Source organism: Papaver somniferum, chromosome 3 (genome assembly GCF_003573695.1).
Source record: "Papaver somniferum cultivar HN1 chromosome 3, ASM357369v1, whole genome shotgun sequence".
In the NCBI taxonomy this organism is placed as follows: Eukaryota; Viridiplantae; Streptophyta; class Magnoliopsida; order Ranunculales; family Papaveraceae; genus Papaver; species Papaver somniferum.
Genome location: NC_039360.1, coordinates 165,658,387 through 165,670,129, shown reverse-complemented (window position 1 = coordinate 165,670,129; position 11,743 = coordinate 165,658,387). Strand labels below are relative to the sequence as shown.

The window sequence follows — 11,743 nt, the reverse complement described above, 5'->3', positions numbered from 1 at the left end:
CCGGACATTATTAAGTTATTTCAAGTACATTCTTTGCGAGGTTATCCTATAATTAATTTTTTTAGTTGATGGCATATATTTTCTAGTAAAGCATGTTGTGCATTTGTGTAGGTCGCCATTCAATACCTCACCTTTAAGTAAAAATATCAATTCCCATGATTTCGATAACCTTCGCATTATCATCGAGTATAAATATTTTTATTACAATTATTGTTTTCATCCTAAAATATTCAAGTACTTTGAACTCTAGTTTGTACCTATAAAACTAAATCTGCCAGCTTAAAATAGTTAAATCATAAAATGTCACAATCAAACCATTACCTTTGCACAAATATTCTAAATTGCAAGTATATGTGAAACACCATTTCTTTTAGCTTAAGTTTTTCATGCGTAGAAATGCACTTCGGGCAAGTCAGATATAATATCATGTTGAACCCTTATACAATTTTTTTTCACGGTTACTATTGATAATCGTTGTTGGCAAATATTTAATTTGTGCACCCATTTATTTAGATAGTATCATTAGTCATTCTTCTAGGTACAATACATATACAAAGGCTTTACAATACACCTCTTAGTTTTAGTTAAACAACACCCTTTTCTCATGTCCACAACTGTTGGCATGTCGAAGTCTACAAATATATTTGTGGCCCTATAAAAAATAAAAAAATCCAACATAATACATTCAACAAAATTATCAATTGATAAAATTTCTGAACAAATTATCGTTATAATTTGAAAAAAACATTAGTCACACATTACTATTAAAGTGCACCTCTGTTGGGGTTACCATAAGATTTACTTGTTTTCATTTTTATTTTTCAAAATTTCGTTTATAAATTTTCTCACAGCATCTCCACAAAGTGTAATTTTGGTCTAGTTGTCGTTTTCATTTGGTATCAAAATATATCTTTTCGTTGTTCCTTGATTAGATATTTGGAACCTGAGTTCGGGTTATAATATGCCAACCTATATACACACTACATTTTCATACATAGTACTGTAGGTTGCGTTAATAAATGAGAGAATCCAGATAGATACAAAATAAAAACAAAATATAATGATTATTTATTTATTTTTTAATAAATTATCCGTGGAATATGGGACGTGACAAACTCTTTGCTAAGTGTGAAAACTATAGAACTTCTATATATATATATGATAAATTATCCGTTAGCAAAACTCCATCTTAAACAAAATTTATACAAAAACCCCAAATTTCAAAATTGATTTCATCAAATTTTATGATGAAACCAGAATTGGTTTTATCAAATTCTTTGGGGGTTTTGTGTTACTTTTGTTTTGATGGGGGTTTTTGTGTTACTTTTGTTTTAATGGTTTTTTTGTGGATGGATAATGACACTTTTAGGGTTATAACTCGCGGACCGTATGATTATAGTGTGAAAACTCAAGAAGTAATAATTTATATAAAACGTTACGTATTAAAAAAAATACTTGATCTCTATGGAAATTAACATAGTTGGTGGTTTATGGCACTGCACAATTTTCTAATTAGATTGATGTTGCACTTCCAAATTATTTACCATCATCAATATACAAATACAAGAGAATCATACCTAGCACTGTAGTAGCATTTCGTTAATTCTTGACCCCTCGCTGTCTTCTAACCTTTTATATACCGTTGAAGTTAAATCTAACATCTAGTTCCTCATCGAGCCAATATTTATGTTGCATAACGAAACTCTTATAACCAGATAGCATCTTGATGATTTTATAATTCAAAGATGCATATAATGCCAAAAAATTCAGTAATCCCACCATTATTATTTCTCATTTTGGTAGTAATTTTTTTGAATTGGTTTGGATTTGCATCTCGTACCTCTTCTATATGTGAATCAACTTAAATGAGTTTGGAAATTTTTGCATTATCACCAAATATACCGCAAGAAAAAAAGCAACAGAAATAAATTTATCCCATCAAGTTTTTGTATACTCCTGCTAAATACCGGCGATTGGACCTGACGTGAATCGAACACGTAACCTTCTGACTTGGAGTCAGATGCGCCACCATTGCGCCACAGTTCCATAGTTTAAAGAAAGTCAAAAAACTTGCAGCAGTTCATGAGCAAGGGAGGTAGCGATAGGATTGATAAGACGTCTTATCCCTTGTGGGAGCTCAACCCATCCAGTTTCATCAGACGTGTAAGCAAGTAAGAGTCGCCTACCATAACATCCAGAACACAAATGGCCGAACTACGGATGCATACGGTAGACTACAAAAGAATATCAATATATAATCTCTAATATCAAGATGAAGTACAAAAATAATTTGGGACATTCATTGGTGGGATTATTATAAAAGTAACACCAACTGTTTAGGAACAATATAAATTCCAAGGAAAACATAGTCATGCTAAAAAGCTGGCGTCAATGCTTATAGCAATGTAGTCCATGCATTTATTTTTTCATTTCTTACTGCGGAAGATACAGTTTTCAAAATTACATGCACTTGAGACACGATGACACAAAATAAGCTAGCAAAATCTAGTCCATGCAAAGCCCAGATATGTAAACTCACAATTCGGTCTTTTATTGCAAGTGAGGAGATACCACTCACAGTTGTATCTCCATCCTTCGAGACTTGCCTCCACTTCCTTAACAAAACGTATGCAATTGTAGAGACTACCAAGGGATGGATACCAGGGAAGAAACTTAATGGGTAAAGCAGGTTGATGGAAATGGGAGAGATGAATAGAGACTGAAGAGTACAAGTAACAACAACAAGATGAGAAGATAATGAGATCCAGAACTCCACTAAGATGGAAAAATGGAGTTTAAAGGAAGTGAAGAGTGGAAAGAAGGAAATGAAGGTATGTATCACATCTATCTATTAATAGCATGAGTATTTCCGTGTAAGTCAGTGTGTGGGTGCAAAGTATATTAGCATAGGATGTGAAAGTGTGTGCCGCACGTGAGAAATGTAAGAGCGAATTGTGTTGAGAGTGATATCTATATAACCTGAGTCTGTCCTGTAATTCAAAAGTATCTTTTCTTTCAATCAGTTTGATTCAAACATTCAGCAATGTAGAAATCAAGTTTACCTATGTTACTATGGTATCAGACTCAGAAATCAATTTCTGAGGGTACCGATCCTAGTTTGTTTCTTCATAAAAACCTCCATTACTTCTTCTTTGACAATCTCCATTACCATTATTTCATCATCTTCTGCTGCTGCTACTGTGTGTAGATCGATATTTGAAGACCGATTTCATGAATTCATCTCAGATTTGGGTTTAATTTGACTCAACGGTGCATTTATATCTACATCTACAACAAACAATTGGTAATTTTCTTTATCCACTTCCATTAATGGTGTTTCTGGTGAGAATTAGGGTTTTGATTTGGTTTGATACCCCTGCTACGTCAACAAACAGAATTAAGCATGTATTTTAGATCTAAAATTCAGTTTCAGGGTTTGAGCTCTTGGTTATTTCAATTTCCTGTTTGGTGTTTGGATTGAAATCTCTTACCTCATCAACTAAAATTGAGTCTCTGCTGGTAATCTCCAATTTCATATTTAGATTACTTTAGATTTAATCTCATGTGTTCAATTTCTACATGATTTGCTCAATTACATCCGGTTTCATCTTCAACTGCTTTATACATCATAATTAGCATGTATTTTGCATTTAATTTCTTCATCAACATCTGCTGTTCTTGATTCCTGATGCCGAGATAGTTTGATCGTGTTCTAGTTCGCTACACCAAGGTCTAGTTAGGGCGAAAACTTAAAGTCATTCCACCGATTGGATTCAACAGAAGATTGAGAAGTTGTTGGTCTCATATCTTACTTCAAGGAAGTCCTCACATATGTGTTGGAGAATCTTGCGTTTTTTAATGGTGTTTCTGCGATTGAACATCGAATTGGAGTTGCTGATATAAGTACAGGTTGAAGTTCTTTTTGTTGAGTTTGTATGCAATTAGTATGCAACCTGGTTTTAAGTTTGCATATGTGTTCAATATGCAACCTATAGTTCATCTATTTTTCATGCTTCCTGAATAATTCAGTTGAAGTTCATCTTCAATGGTGCTTTTTATTTCTGTTTCTTATATGAGTGAATAATCCAAGGTGCTACAGCCTCATGGAAAATAATGCAAGGTACTTTTGTGAGTCCTTCAATAAGATGCTTCAGGTCCTGATTATTGGTAACGAGTTATCATTACTAAACCTCAATATGTTAGTGTTAGTGGAGTTGCTGCTCACTTTGCTTCCTGGTGGTTAATTGTGCAATAAGAACTCTTACTTCTGTCAAGACTCAGCTAAGTGAAGCAAGTTATATCTGTTCTGGCTAGCTATTGTTTACTGGATGTCCGTTGAAGCTCATGAATCAGTTCAGGTTTGCTCGATAGGTGATTACATCTTGCAGGGGAATTTTCCAGTCCTTAATCATTACTATGCAATGATATTGTTTAATATATTTTTAATATGGTTCACCTATGTTCATGTTGGACAATAATCAAAGGTTAATAACAAGTCATGTTGGAGTACAATCTAGATTATTAAATAAATTTCTTTCGCTATTGTGTGCTTGAATGAGACAAGGTCCAGCTAGTGGGAAAATTGTATTGCATTATATCAAAGCTGAGGGCATGGAGTATGTATTGTGCGTCTCTTTTGCCTGCAGCTTCTTGTTAATGTTGGTAACGGAGCTGAAAGAGGTTTATTGGAATGAGATAGCATAATTTGTTGTCATTTGGTGGGGTTATCCTAACCAGATGTGTTGTCGTTTGCTGCTCCTCCTTATCCTTCTTGCGGGTTCATTAATTTTTTATCCTTCTATCCACCTACTTCTATGTTTTGCTAGCCGACAACATTCCTATTACTTTCATTGCTGACTTACCCTGGTGATGTGTCTTGTGAATTCTATCTTACACCAACTGCAAGTATAACCCCACTGTGAATACTTATTCTACAGCTGCGACAACAAACTACTACGACATTCTCCACATGATTACTAGCCTGCTGATGCTTATTACTGCAACAACTACTGGGGCTGTGTCTACTTCTTATACTTCTCATCTGCTGCAACATCTTATGTCATACTGTCATGAGATTGCTGAGTATGGTGTGTCAGTTTTACAAGGTTATACTTCTTATGCCATACTATTAGGTTTTACCTCTTACATTCCTGCTCCAAGTACTTCTACTGCAATACTTCTACAACATCAACTACTTTGACTACATCTCCAGCATCTGTTATTTGGTTGGCTGATCATAATGCTCCTGCATTCACTTGTTTAACCTACAGCTACACTAATTATTTTGTTGTTGCCTACATACTTTTGCATCAACATTACCTATTTCGCTGCTGCATCATTCAATTTGTCACCTGCTACACCAACAACTGTTCTAACTTCAATCTTTTGATGCTTCTCTTTATGGTATGTACTGGTATGTATGTGTGTAAGTCAATGTGTGTGTGTAATCTCAAGTTGGCTAAGCCCCCTTGAGATTGAGGGAGGGTAATAGCATGAGTATGTATGCCTGTGTGAGTCAGTGTGTGTGTGCAAGGTATATTAGCATAGGATGTGAGAGTGTGTGTCACACGTGATAAATATAAGAGCGAATTGTGTTGAGAGTGATATCTATATAACCTGAGTCTGTCCTGTAATTCAGAATTATCTTTTCTTTCAATCAATTTGATTCAAACCGTCAGCAATGTAGACATCAGGTTTACCTATGTTTAGGGTTGCACAAGAGCCGGTACGACCCGATTCTCTATTATAACCGGTCCCTGTACCTGGTGTTGACCGGTACCTCATTTTGAGGACCGGAACTACCTGGACCTGTACCTGTAAGACCGGTGCGGTACAAGTCCGGTACCGGGTTTCTACCCACAAAACTTTCAGTATCACCACTACTTAGTTATTGAGCTGGACTGCAGCACCAGACCCCATTCTGCATCTATCACCGGATCAACATTTGTTTCGTTCTTCTCACAACCACAACACTTCTTAGTTTCTGGCAATCTGAACCACTCAACTCATCCTCCAACAACAACTCATTTCAATCTTGAGATCGACAACATATACATCCACCAAATCCATCCTGCTAACAATCTCAGACTCTAATCAAACCCTTTCCTTCTATCGATTGCCACAGACAGCAGCAGTATCATAGACCAGCATATTCAACATCATCCACCATTCACAGATTCAAACAAAACCGATTTAATCCATGACAGTAACTAGATGTTCTTCCCTGAAATCTGCGGCATCAACAACACAAACTCTTCCTTGTAAATCTCTAATTCGGTTCAGAAATTAAACCCATCTCGAATCCGTCAATTCTTTTATGTGTCTTCATCACCAACACAAACCCAAATTCATCAGCTTAGCCATCAATCTCTATATATGTTCAATTCAGAAGCAGCTTCAATTCCTTTCTTCTTACACAACATACTGCCTCTCTCTTTCTTCTCGATTCAACCTCTCTGAACCAACAACATCCAGTTCTCTCTCAATCTCTTATTCTTCTCGATCTGTGGCTTAACAGAAACAACTTCAATTCACTCTCGGATTCAATCTCACGACAATAGCAGAAACTCTTCAGAAACAAAAAGAAAAAGAAGAAAGAATGAATGAATGAAACTCCCGATTAGATATCTAAATACCTAGGATGGAGGGATGCGATTAATCCTAATTTAAAAATCTAACGACTCAAGTTGACCGGGATATTTGGTCCGGTACAGACCGGAAATGCATTGGAACCGATTACCTGTACCGGTACAAAGTCGGTTCCCTACTCCATTTTCGTTCCCTGTACCGGCTACATCGGTTCCGTTTTTTTTTGTCCGGCTCAAGTCCGGTACACCCGGTACACCCGGTTATTTGTGCAGCCTTACGGCTATGTTAGTATCTATGCCATTGAAATTTTTTCTGTAGTTGGCGTCCAGAGATCCGAGGGCAAAATCCTTCGCTCACAATGTTATTATCAGCTGGCCAGTATCCGAGTCGGTGTCACATTCACAAATACAGTATCTCACTGTCTCCTCCTTCCAGATTATGACTGCCACTTTCTTCAATTTTTCGGTATGGAATTAGCATTTCACGATTATATGTGGGGAATTGAAGAAGGCTTTAGTCGAAATCGAAGGGGGTTAGAATAAAGGATTATCATTGATTTGTCTAGCAATTCCAGTCTTGTAAGGATTCATATAAAGGTTAGATCTCTGCTTGTTTCATGTAACCTCTTACTATATCAGCATGATCACAAAAATTTAGGGTTTTGTCACTTAATCGTTGATTCATATTCCATTCATGTCACTCTTTCATAATAATCTGTCAATATCTTTGATGTGAAAACAAATGTTCGTGAATAATGATGGCAGAGTTCATTTCGACACACAATCCGTATTTTGTGAATCACCTAATTAGATCTAGAGATTGCAATGGTCTTGTTATTTGGTGTACTACCTAAACAGTTCCTGTAACTGAAAACCTTAAGAACTGAGTTTCGGGGATGAAGATTGTTGTACAGCGTATTATTCTTATTTGTTTACAGATACTTTTGTTTGAAATTGAGGTCAACGATGTGAGATGGAACTGTGAACTGAGCAGAGTTAGGTACCAGAACAAACTTTAGGTTTTCTCAGGCTGTAGTAGTCAGTGGCCCATAAACCCACTAAACACGACTCCTTAAAGTGTAAGGTTTGGGTAGGACATCAGAAATTGGGGTGAAGATTATCATTGCAGCAATTTAGTAACTGACTGGCTTTCCTTGAATTGAGTCGCCTTACACTGTGTAAGAACTAACTTAGCTTGACTACAAAAGGTGTGGGAAGTTATAATGAGAGAGTTGGAGTTATATAAATGATTTCTTCCTGGCTCCTGGGGGTTATGGTTGTTTCTGTGCTGCTGTGCATAAGGAAAAAAATCTTTCTGCTAGGGTGCCTGCTACTTGCTTGTTACCACAGGGTACAGTAAAAGCTGCCACAAATGCTACTATAGAGATATGGGTTGCTACCAGCATACACGAATTTGAGGTACCTCTCATCCATTTTTGTCTCTTTGTCACTAATGATTTGTGTTGTTTTGTAAACATATGTTGAGCGGTCATTCTATCTTCTAGCCTGTATCTCTCTAGTAAATTAGATTCCACCCCCTAATTGAAATAGTAGAAAGTAAAATAAAATAAGAACAAATCATGGTAACGGGCTTAAGGAATAAGACTGATTAATTTAGTTTATAACTGAAACTCCTCCATTAAGTGTTACCTCTTTGATCAGCTGTGGAATTCAGTTCATACATGTCTTCCTCACTCTTTTTGCATATGAAATTGAATACCTTATCATTTCTTTCCGGGATGGAAATTTGTACCATTGTTTGTCCCTCTATATCAGACCAGAGTAGGTAAGGAAATTTCTCAAGACACTGCACTATGACTTCCATTGTCCCGGATGTTATTGCTGTCTTCATACGGCTAGATTTTTTTGAAAAAATCTGAGACCAATTCAGAGACTTGTTTGTTTATCAACTTTTGCTCGTAGATTTTTTTGATAAAAGAATCTGTAACCAGAATACATTTAGGATTTCTTTGCAAATGATTAAGTTTCACTTCAATAGACCTTCAGTTAAGTAAGCGATGAGGTACTCTGGGATGAACTTCGTTATGGCTCCTCTAAACACTGTTGAGGACCCTCTTGGACATTCTGGAAGGTTCTCTACGTCTGCTCTGGTGTCAAGGTGATTCCAACTATAAAGAAGAATGAAATGAGGGTAAAGCTAGGATACTAACACGGGTAGAGGTGGCTTTCCCACCATGTTGTGTTATTTCTACTTAAATGAAAATGGTCGCTGAACAAGCACTTTTAATGCACACACCTCGATTCTTTGTTTTCTCAGTAACTAGCTCTGGATAATCTTGCACAATAGACATCTACAAACAAGCAAGAGGTACTCTTTAAAATCAAATAATTTAAAATATTTCAGCGAGTCCCATGTCAAACATTCAAGCATCTGTATCTTTGCTGACTTCAATTCTAAGGCACGAATATACATATATGAATGGGTACACTTACTGTAGAAATTAATCAATTAAATCACATAGGAGGGAGCACCACGTTGGCTAGTGAAAGGACTTGGGTTATCATATCTATAATCTATTAGCTGAATAAAGATACTGCAACATCTCCTTTTGTCCTTCTGAAACAATTTTTGCAGCAGTGTGGAGTGGTACCCTTCCATAGTTATCATGTATCTTCGTCAAACACGGGTTTTTCTTCACCATCAGCTTAACAACTTTGATCTTTCAAGTGCTTTTGCTGGCATGAGGCCTACTAGATTTTCCATGAATTCCCACTTTGTATTATCTGCAGCTATGTGCATGCAATGGAAAATTACCTTGTTAATCACTGACTGATTCAAGTTGACCATCCAATTTTGCTTCAGTTTGGTAATTGTTGTTACAATTAAAAGGCTTTATTTGGTTGTTAGGACTATATTTGATTTTGCACTGGAATTCCACTGTTTATACTTGTAAAAATCTCTTATATTTGCTGTAGAGTTTATTCCTGAGATTCCATAAGTTTAAAAATCTCTTATTTCTGAATCTCTTGTGTTTCAGAAGTATCAGCGATTGTTTCTTGAAATTTTCTGTTCATGGTATCAGTTAGTAAGTATGATATTTGTTTCTAGAAGCTAATAGTGGTGATTTACTTACGAAAGCTTGATTCTATTTGTTTTTGTTATCTTTGCAGGGGAAGAAACATGTACGAGTAAAGCAGGTTGATGGAAATGGGAGAGATGAATAGAGATTGAAGATTATAAGTAACAACAGCAAGAGGACAAGACAATGAGATTCAGATCTCCACTCACATGGCAATTTGGAGTCTAAAAGAAGTGGAGAGTGCAACGAAGAAACTGTACAACCCGTATACATTCATAGACTCATAGTCAATCATGAACACTAAAAGCTAAAAAGGCAACAATCTCTGAATATGCAAGCAAAAAGTACAGATGCAGCAGAATCTCCCATGTGAGCACTCTCATTAATGAACTGGCTGCTTCTTGCAACTTCTAGCTACTCCTTCCACTTCAGTAATTCATCTACGTGAATATTACATCTTCTATTTTTATATTTCCTCTTTTAATCTTCTTTAGATAGATAACTTTTAGTTGGAGCATCTGCACTTAGCCTGGACATCTTCATGGTGTCCAGACTGCAGAGATTGTCTATCCCTTCCTGGCAAACGCTAGTTAAATTCGATAAGGCTCTATGGATCAAAAGGCATTGTGATACACTATCCTAACACATATCTCGCATCCAAAACAATTGGACCTTTCTCAAAGGCAAAGGTATTGTTGGGAATTTCTTCTTGTTTACCAAATTGGAGGATCATAAAAGCTTTACATTTGAAATAAACTATATTAATCTTTAGTCAGTCCAGTTTTTAGTCTCTTTATCTCTGTATAGTCTCCCTGCTTGTAGTTGGTCAGTGTTCAGTCTGTATTGGACTTCTATCTAATGAATGGATCCTTTTCTTTGCTCAAAATAAAATAAAATAAATAAACTATATGAATGGAACATGTAAGTAAGCGGTAAGCACTATCCGAGTAATGAATATCACTTTGGAATTGGTGCATGGACCAACTGTTCACCCAAGTCTAGGATATGCCAGACACCCACAGACACTACAGGCTATACCACTTCCCATAGATTTTGGATGGGAAGGTGATTCGAGTTTTCCCGATGAAAAAAAGCTTTCTTTAGTCCGTAAATGTTGATGAGAAATATAAGGGAAAGAGAACATCTTGGCAACAAGGCCCATTTTTAGATATAGGGGCTTCTTTTATTAAACAAGTGGGGCAATGTGGCATGTAGCGTTAACACCCACATTTCCATTCTGATGCCGGACGAGTCAGAACCTATATCCCCATGTCACAGTCTGAATCAGCAAAATATAAGCACGTCGTAAATATCGGAGTGCTAAAAAAAAAGGCAACTAAACTAGCTGGATTTACATCAAACCCCTTTCTTGCCGCGGAATAAACCTCTATTTCTTGCCGAGCAATAAACCTCGCTCCCTTTATCTTGCCCATCAATAAACTATCTTTCCTTATATTTCCCCGTCAATCAGGACTCTCATCTGTGTAGCTTTTTTTCGAGCCTTTCTTTTCTCTATACTATTCCTCGATCTCTCGCGTTAAGCTATGGCGTCCGAAGCTGGAAAATCTGGGTTTATTGAGAAGAACATGACCAAGGTTGGTGATTGGATCACCAAAGGAAAGACCGCTATTGCTGGCAAAGTTGATACCTTCAAAGGAAAATCAGCCGCTGCTGGAAAAGACGTCAGTGCTGCAACAGCCGTCAAAACTGGTGCTGCGACAGGCGTATTAGAAGGTAAAGCTGAAAACGTAGCTGCTGCTGCTGGGAAAGCTGCTAAGGGTGCAGCATTTAATTGGAAATCAGGGTTTGTTGTTGTACCCGTTACACTCGTTGGTGCTGCTTGTGTCGGAGGGTATTGGTTTCTCACCCCAGAGCAAAAGGATTCGTTGCTCAAGACACTAAGGATCAAAAAATAATTTGAATCATGATGAAGTTGAGTTCGCTAGCTAGTAGTATTAATTAGGTGTGTTTCGTTTTGTTATGGAGATGTTCTATTGGTTAACTATGGATCGTTACGTTAGCTGTTAATTTGGTTTATTTTATTGGAAAAAGTTTGTCGTTCAATTTTGTGAATTTATTATTTCTGATCTTTTAGTAATCTTGTTTCTATAATAT

The 11,743-nt window shown here is 36.6% G+C and overlaps 1 long non-coding RNA gene and 1 other non-coding gene across 2 annotated transcripts; one reads left to right on the top strand and one right to left on the bottom strand.

Moving 5' to 3' along the window:
- Nucleotides 1-1,974: 1,974 nt before the first annotated feature.
- Nucleotides 1,975-2,046, bottom strand: TRNAW-CCA. The gene has a single exon. It is a non-coding gene; the product is annotated as a tRNA-Trp (tRNA).
- A 4,876-nt stretch (nucleotides 2,047-6,922) lies between these two features.
- On the top strand, nucleotides 6,923-10,519 carry LOC113357943. Its single transcript, XR_003364007.1, has 2 exons — nucleotides 6,923-8,006; nucleotides 9,720-10,519. It is a non-coding gene; the product is annotated as an uncharacterized LOC113357943 (long non-coding RNA).
- Nucleotides 10,520-11,743: the final 1,224 nt, after the last annotated feature.